This window comes from Lutra lutra, chromosome 6, assembly GCF_902655055.1.
Source record: "Lutra lutra chromosome 6, mLutLut1.2, whole genome shotgun sequence".
Classification (NCBI taxonomy): domain Eukaryota; kingdom Metazoa; phylum Chordata; class Mammalia; order Carnivora; family Mustelidae; genus Lutra; species Lutra lutra.
In genome coordinates this window covers 35,571,592-35,581,179 of record NC_062283.1, presented here as the reverse complement: position 1 = coordinate 35,581,179, position 9,588 = coordinate 35,571,592, and the positions used below count along the sequence as shown (strand labels likewise).

The 9,588-nt window shown below is 35.8% G+C and overlaps 1 pseudogene; it reads right to left on the bottom strand.

Annotated features, from left to right (window-relative positions):
• Positions 1-5,676: 5,676 nt before the first annotated feature.
• LOC125101577 (putative elongation factor 1-alpha-like 3) lies at positions 5,677-8,288 on the bottom strand (annotated as a pseudogene).
• Between the last annotated feature and the right edge of the window lie 1,300 nt (positions 8,289-9,588).

Sequence of the window (9,588 nt, the reverse complement as noted above, 5' to 3'; positions counted from 1 at the left end):
GAAACTTGACCATTCTCTTACACCATACACACAGATAAACTTGAAATGGATAAAAGACCTCAATGTGAGGCAGGAATCTATCAAAATCCTAGAGGAGAACATAGGCAGTAACCTCTTCAACATAGGCCACAGAAACTTCTTTCAAGACATGTCTCCAAAGGCAAAGGAAACAAAAGTGAAAATGAATTTTTGGGACTTCATCAAGATCAAAAGCTTCTGCACAGCAAAACACACAGTCAATAAAACAAAGAGGCAACCCATGGAATGGGAGAAAATACTCGCAAATGGCAATACAGACAAAGAGCTGATATCCCTGATCGATAAAGAGCTCATCAAATTGAACACACACAAAACAAATAATCATGTCCAAAATGGGCAGAGGGCATGAACAGACACTTCTCCAAAGAAGACATACAAATGGCTAACAGACACATGAAAAAAATGTTCATCATCACTAGCCATCAGGGAGATTCAAATCAAAACCACATTGAGATACCACCTTACACCAGTTAGAATGGCCAAAATCAACAACACAGTAAACAACAAGCATTGGAGAGGATGTGGAGAAAGGGGAACCCTCTTACTGTGTTGGTGGGCATGCAAGTTGGTGCAGCCACTTTGGAAAACAGTGTGGAGATTCCTTAAGAAATTAAAAATAGAGCTACCCTATGACCCTGCAAGTGCACTACTGGGTATTTACCCCAAAGAAATAGATGTAGTGAACAGAAGGGCCATCTATACCCCAATGTTCATAGCAGCAGTGGCCACAGTTGCCAAACTGTGGAAAGAGCCAAGATGCCCTTCAACAGACAAATGGATAAAGAAGATATGGTCCATATATACAATGGAGTGTTATGCTTCCATCAGAAAGGATAAATACCCAACTTTTCTATCAACATGGATGGGACTGGAGGAGATTATGCTGAGTGAAGTAAGTCAAGCAGAGAGAGCAGAGAGAGTCAATTGTCGTATGGTTCACTTATTTGTGAAACATAAGGAATAACATGAAGGACATTAGGAGAAGTAAAGGAAAAGTGAATTGGGGAAAATTGGAGGGGGAGAAAAACCATGAGAGACTGTGGACTCTGAGAAACAAACTGAGGGTTTTGGAGGGGAGTGGGGTGGGGGGTTAGGTGAGTCTAGTTGTGGGTATTGGGGAGGGCACGTATTGCATGGAGCACTGGGTGTGGTGTATAAACAACACATCTTGGAACAATGAAAAATAAAATTAAACTAAAAAAAAGAATTTTTTCCCTTGTTTTTGGAAAAACTTTGCTTCTCTATCATGTATGACTACTTAGCAGATTTTTACTTAAAGGTTAAAAATGCACAGGGTGTTTCTCAAGATATTCTACCTGAATATGGTAAACCTGTCCCCTAAGGTTACCTCAACAGCAGTTTCCCCTAACATAACAGAGGTTAAACTACTAAAATCATTTATGTTAGGAAACATGTGCTTGGGAAACATAAGGAAGAGTGTGTGTAGGAGTGTAGGAGTGTAGGTGACCAAAAGAGTTTCTCATTTAGCATGTCCTCCAAGGCTCTATTCACTCTTTAAGTCAAACACAGTTCTTAGTCAAAGCCAAGACTGTTCATTTTACAAATAAAGATGATAATAAAGTAAATGATGTTTTAATATAAGTTATGTGCTAGTGATATAAACCAAGAAGTTACCATCTGTGTAAGGAAAGTCAGATCTGAAGGGAAAATAATTCAGCTTATGTGTGAGTAGTCTCTAGAAGAAGCATAAATGAAGATCATCAGACTGACCAGGTGATCTTGGAGTCCGTTCCATTTATACTTGATGTGTTACTACTTGACAGTACAATTGAATAATCAAGTTCCGTAACAAAGCTTTTAAGTGACTAAATTTTTGATGTTCTGTTATCATTTTACCTACATCCTCAAACAAAAGAATTAACACTAAAGTAGTATGTTGCCCATTTATGTGACACATGATTTCATTTTTCATATCTGTATATTACTAAATATTTTAATATTAACAAAGAACAAATATAGAGTAAATATTAAAATAGAAAGGCATAAATTTAAGGGCTGTCATAGATTTCTGAAAATAACACTGGGGTATTATGATTTTTGTAGAAATCTATTTTCTTTATTCCTTCTGTTAGAGGCAGGCAATATTAATCCTGTGCTGACTTGGTGCCAATAAATGGGAGATGTGGGCGAGGTTCCTCACAAGGAGGCCAGGGAGTGTCAATAAGGGAATGTGGTTGGAATTAGGAAAATGCAAAACCTAAGTATATAAATCATGCTTTTAAAATACCAGTCCCTTATCTCTTTGCCTCAGGGTTCATATGAATACAAAGGCAGTCAGAAAATCTGAAATTAGTAAGTGGGGGGGTGATATCATTATCTAGTAACAAAGAGAAAATAGACTTAACGAGGTTAGTTGCCTGCACAATCTTTCTGATTATTTGTAATGCTAATCCTAAATACATCACTTGAGCAACTTCATTTTAAGCTAAGTAATTTGGGGGTCCTAAGATCCATTTACATGCCCTGAGCACTCTTTACTCTCCTTATAGTGATGATCACAGTATTTCTTTTTCATTTCTAATTTTTATTGCTAGTATTTTAAGTTCTCTAAGGGCAGTGGCAAATCTTTCTTGATAAGTAGCACATGTCCATTGTGCAAAAAATGCTGGGCACTCAAGAAATGTTTGATGAGTGAAATTAGGAACACAATTGTCTTAGTTGACTAAAGTTTAGTCAAATAGTTGTTTGCTGAACACCCGAGAAAGGTTGAGATAACAAAGATCAATCAAGCAGGGCACTGCCATAAAAAGCACACACATTGAGAGTCTATGCTACTCTGTACCTAATGGTCCATTAGGCTCCAAGTCTGTATAAGATGCTATGGGAAGCAAATAATCCATTATATACATTTAAAAAAAAAAAAGATGCTGCAGGAGCACAGAGTCAGTCAGAACTCAGCCAGCAAGCTCCAAGACTTTTGTCTAAACCGAATCCTAAAATTAAACCAAGGTTTGCCAGTGAAATCAGGATGATAAAAGCATTTTTGACCAAAGGAACAGAATATGAAATTTCAAAAGCATGAGAAAACATGATGTATGGGGAAAAATTAAGCCATTGATTATTTTTTTATCAAACAATAGTTCAAAGTCGCTTTTGTTAAATGTTTCTAATTAGAAGTGTTATAAGACTATGGTATCCAATTTTACATGTAAGTTAATTTTTACCAAGAAAAAGTATCAGAACATGAAAAAGAAGTTGTACCATTTGTGGCTATTTGGGCTCAGTGTAACATAGCAGAATGCAAACAATGGCTCCAAGTATAAAATAGGCAGTCTCAGAGGAGCTCTCAAGAAGAAAATATACATTATGGTTAATATATAAAATATAAGTTTTTGTATTTTTTCTAACTATGATCAAAGAGGAATAAGTTATTTTCCTATGTAGCTCATCTATATTCCTTAAAAAAATAGTCCTTAAATATATTCTTATTATATGGAATTTTTTCCCTAGTAGATTATATATTACTGTGTACATATCATATTGGGCACTGAAAAACTCATCATTAGAGAAATATTTGGAATATTATGATGAGGGGAATTTTTAGAGTTGCTTCTACCCTAGCCTGTTTGTTTAAAGAAAGAACAGTTGTTATTCTAAAATCTACTTAATGTTGTGCTTTAGATGTCATGAAATTCTTCATTTTTAAATAAGGGCCCTGAATTTTCATGTTACATTCTGTCAAATTATGACAGACAATTTATGTAGTCAGTCTTGCTTACTTATCTTTTTTGCTTAATACAGAGAATTATTATTTGGTTTTGTTTTGTAATTAGGAAGATCCAATGGCTTTCACAATAAAAAAAGATCTCTCCCAACTCTCTCTCTCTCCATTTGTAGATATAGATAGATTTCCACTGACCACCATGGCACAACTAGAAATTATCATGACAATTCAAAGTTATCAATTGATTCCCTGATAGTGAAATTAAAAGCCTGACTTGAAAGAAAAGTGTTAGAGTTTAATATGTATTGGTCTAAAAATGAGAGAAGGATTTTTTTTTTCTTTTCTGAAACCTCAGTCAACACAACTGGCTCTCATGTGAAATAGTTACACATTTAAATCCCAAATATATTTTTAGAGAAAATTCCACATTTATGTAGCATGATAGAAGCTGTAATAGGTTAACTCTTCTTGCAGAAGAGTCTTCTTTAATTTCTTGCAGAAACTAAAACAAGTAAGTTTTTTTTTTAAGATGTTTAAATCTATCAAAAAAACAAAGGCAGCTGGGATTTAAGGAGTGTCATGGTCGTGGAAATAAAATTAAACGAGCTGCAAAGTCCTTACATAATCTCATCTTGAAATAAATACTACTTGCATTGGAGGAGATCCTGAGAATGTTAAAACAGACACCAAAGAGGCTATCGCACTAATCAGGGTTTCCAGAATATACACAGTGAAGACAAAAATTGGTTTCACAGCTGACAAGAATGAGGGGTTAAGTTTAAAATTTAGGCTTTCATGTGAGACCTTGAAAGAGGTAAACTCTAGAAGGGAAAAAAACAGGCAGACAAACCTAAGCTGGAGTAAGATGATCTGACTATTCTCCATTTCCTATAGGAAGAAAATTAAATGCAGTGTGGAGAAACAAAACAATATCTAGAGCCTTTGCTATTTTTCATGTACACTGCATTCAGTAAAAACTGTCCTAGGAAGAAATAAGACCAAGTTACAAAAATCAAGATGAACAAAGATAAACCAATAAAGCTGCAAGTGATCCAAACATGGAGTTTTGAAAAATGAACTTCAACTACATTTTTATTAAAATAGATTTTAAAAAGATGGATAATTTCACCAAGGAAATAACATTTATTTGCTTTAAAAAAGCAAATACTCCTAAATATTAAAAATATAGTATCTACAAATAGATGTTGAAGATAAAATGGAAGAGAGGATTAGGGAATTCAAAGCCTGATAATCAGAAGACAGCCAGGTAGAAATATAAAGAAAACAGAGATGAAAATTACAATAAAGCCTGAAAGAAACATATGGACATGGTATAGAGATTCAAAAAATGTATAACTACAGTTCCAAAATAGAGAAGATGAGAGAATGGATTTCTTAAGAAATGCAAGCTGAAAATTTTCCAAAATGTATGAAACATCAATCCACAATTTCAAAAATGAGTATGAGCGCACAGTAGTATAAATATAAAGACAAAGCACAGGCAGGCATATACAATTAAAACTCTGAAACCCATGAAAGAAATTCTGAAAGCAATAAAGAAAATTAAACCAATTTCCTTCAAACAAGTAACTCTAAGTTTAAAAATGTACTTTGAATATAAATTTCCATGTTATATTAATTAATTAATTTTTCTTGCTCTCCCTCCCTCCATTACACTTTTGTTCTAATGGGTCTCAGAAATCTGTCACAGATTTTTGACTGGGTTGTTTCCATTAAAAAAGTACTGATTTTAAAAACTAGTGACCTGAAACTGCTACACACACACTAAACAAATGGTCCGCAAAAATTCCTCTCTTTCCCAAGGTTTTATGATGCACTGTTATTATTAAGCAGCCTTTTACTATTAAATGGGCAACTAACACAAGCAGTTCTAAGCTGTTCTCTCACCACCGATTAAGACTAGGGTGGCAGGTATTGGGGATAATACTCATCTAGTTCCTCAATCTCTGGACAGACCTGGTGACCTTGCTAGCTCCAGCTGCCTTCTTGTCCACAGCTATGATGACACCCACAAGCAACTGTCTCATGTCGCCAACAACAAAACGGCCCAGAGGAGGATAATCAGAGAAACTCTCAACACACATAGGCTTGCCAGGAATCCTATTAACAATGGCAGCATCACCAGATTTCAAGAACATGGGGCCATCTTCGGCTTTTTTTCTAGAACAATGAACAATCTTTTCCTTCAGCTCAGCAAACTTGCCAGCAATGTGAGCCATGTGACAATCCAGGGCAGGTGCTTATCTGGCACTGATTTGGCTGGGAGCGTTCAGGATAATCCAATGAGCCATGAATCCCACTGCTTCCATCAGTGGGTCATTTTTGCTCTCACCAACCACATCACCACAAGGAACACCTTTGACAGATAGGTTTTTGCCATTGAAGCCCATGCTACCCCCAAGTAGAGCCTCACTCAAAGCTTCATGGTGCATTTCAACGGACTTTACTTCAGTTGTAACACTAACTGGAGCAAAGGTAACCAGGTTTAAGAACACCAGTCTCCCTTCAGGGACACTACTAATACCACCAATTGTATAGATGTCCTAAAGGACTAGATGCAAGTGTTCGTCAACTGGACAAGTTGGTAGTAACGTACAATCCAGAGTTTCTGACAGTATGGTTCCACTGGCATTGCCATCCTTCCAGGTGACTCCATCCTCGGAAACAAGTCACGTTAGCACTGAGCTCCAGCATGTTGTCATCATTCCAACCAGAAACTGGCACAAATGCTACTATGTCAAGGATGTAGTCAATTTTCTTAACGTAGGTGCTGACTTCCTTAATGATTTTATCATACCTCTTCTGGCTTTTGGGTTGTTCAGTGAAATCCATTTTGTTAACACCAACAATTACTTGTGTCACACCTGGTCTGTAAGCCAGAAGGGCATGCTCAGAGTCTGCATATTCTTGGAGATACCTGCTTCAAATTCCCCAGCACCAGCAGCAACAATCAGGACAGCACAGTCAGCCTGAGATGTGCCTGTAATCACATTTTTGATAATGTCTCTGTGTCCTGGGGCATCAGTGAAGGTCCCATAATACTTGCTGGTCTTGAGTTTCCACAAGGAGATATCAGTGGTGACACCACATTCACGTTCAGCTTTCAGCTTATCCAAGATCCAGGAATACTTGAAGGAGACTTTTCCCATCTTAGCAGCCTCCTTCTCAAATTTTTCGATAGTTTTTTTGTGGCTTCCACCACATTTGTAGATCAGAGAACCAGTAGTCATAGACTTGCTTGAATCTACATGTCCAACGATGATGGGGTTGGTATGAATCTTATCCTTTCCCACTTTTGTTTAGGTTTAGTGCTGGTTTTTGTAACATCTGTGTTTTGGCAGCAAACCCATTGAGAAAAAGCAATTTATTGATTTTTATGATATCCTCACATGATAGTTGTTTTAACAACTTATACAACAGAGCCTTTAAAAACTCACAAATTATGTATGTATCATGTTAGATGAAGGACAAAAAAAAACAATATTTTAGACGGGGATAGATATCAAGGAGTAGAATTGTGCAAGAAAGAGACTATGAAGTGAAAAGAGGTTATTATTTAAACATTTTGAGAAAATATTTCACAAGGAAGCCATGTGGACATCTGGAGGGAACATTTTCCAGGCTAAGGAACAGACTGAACAAAGGACATGAGTGGGCATATGCTTGATGTGTGAGCAAGAGTAGTTGGTCAGGGCTGAATAAGCAGGTAGAATGAAGCATAAGAGGGGACAATTCATGAAGGTCTTATTGTACTCTATTCAGAATTTGGGCTTTTTAAATAGAATGAGAGTCAAAGCCATTGGATAATTTTAAGGCAAGGAGGGACATGATCTGATTTAACATTTTGATCAAAGGACTCCGGTTGCTGTGCTGCTAATAGGTTATATGAAGTCAAGGGCAGAAGCTGGAAGACCTGTTTGAGGATGTGTTTTCTACCACCTTCTGACTTCCAAAGTAACTGCTATGAGGCCTATTGTCATGATTCTCATTTCTTTGAGATAATAGGTCTCTCTTTACGGGCTTTTCAAAAAATCAGAATGGCTAACATGGAAAGGAAGAAAATTACAGAATTTGGTGAAAATATGGATCAAGTGGAACTCGTGCACTGCCAATGGGGAAGGAAAGTGGGATAACCACTTTAGAAAATGGTTTGATTGTATCTGTCAAAGCTTAACAGATGCCTTCACTAGGATTTAGCAGTCCCTCTTCCAAATATATACCCAACATAGATGTATACACAAGCTTATTAACAGACATGTACCAAAAAATTCATAGCAGCACAGTTCTAAAGAGATCTGGACTGGAAATTGCCTAAATGCCCACCCAGAAGGGCATGCATAAAAACATTTGGGTATATTAGTACAATGGGAATGATGCAGCTGGAAGAATGAATGAAGTTTAACTTTATGTACCAACTACCTATCTCACCAATATGTTTTGTCTGTTTGTAATGCCTCCTTTATCTGTTGAGCACTTCCTACTTTTTTATACCACAAGATGTTCCAAACTCATCTTGCTTTCTCCTTGCCATGCAATCAACCATTTCTGTAAGGAACCTTGATTCTTTTAACTGAGAATAGATTTAAAAACCAACATCAAGAAGATCACTGCTTTTAGGATCTCTCCAAAGATGGATGTAGGAAATGATGAGCTTTTATTGATACTACCCATTCAAACCAACACCTGGGGTTTATTCTAGTTTTTGCCTTTTTTTTTCAGTTAACTACATTCTCTAACAATTGAGTCTTGACTTTCATCATAATATATTAATTCGCTCAATTTTTGAATATATGTGGTGCCTGAACTGTTAAACTATAATCCTCTAAAAATATCCAGATTACAGTAACTGTGTAGGTTTTTTTCTTCTTTAATCTGTCCCAATTACTGTGATTTAAAAACATCTCTGTCAAATGAGGTTTTAGCTTGTGGACTTAAATTATACTTGGTCTGATAAATAGCATTGCCATCACACTTTCTTATGGTTTCTAGTTGCCTAATATAACTTTAGACATTCCTTAAAAATCTGTCTTTAAAAAAATTTTTGTCTTTTTTAAATCAGTTTATCTTCATCTTCCTCTTGAAAATAACATAATCGCATCTTATTTTGTGAGGAAATTCAGTACCTTTTTTTTTTAAAGGGAAACTACATTTGTTCCCATTTATTTTTCTGCCAAATATTTCTGGCTTTATTTCTGTAACCATATTTTATAATTAGAGGTTTTATGTTTTAATTTCATGCTTCCTTATATGCTACAATCTCATTTTAACTAAAAAGTGTATTTTGGAAGGTTTGTATTTTTATTCTAGTTACTACCTTTGTACTTCTAAGTCATGAATGCCCTTAGTTCCCAGTTTCTATACTCGAACTTTTAATACCTGGTTTGTCAGTTTTTAATGGGATCTTTTATTTCCTATCTTTGGCCTATACATGTGTCAAGGGCTAATATAATATTATACATCAATTTAAAAGGAATCAGTGAGCTCATCCAATTCCTTCTATCTCCGTTTTCCTCCCATTAAAAAAAGTTGTGCTATGTCGCCATTTATAGATTTTGTACATTAGTCATCTGTCCTCATCTCCACTTTTCAGCATTAAATTTAAGTTGCATACATTAAAATGTTCAATATCTGTCCATTTGTTGAAGTTTCCCCAGAAATCTCTTGCTGTAATGGAGCTCATTCTAATTTCCCCAGGAAGGTCTCATTAGTAAAGAATTCCCTAAATTCATCTATGTTTAAAACTTTTTCTATAACCTTTTTATTTAGGAAATGTTTAACTAGATATATAATCCTTGGTTCACACTTCCTTTTAATGATATTTTGTGGCTCGTGCTCCATTATGA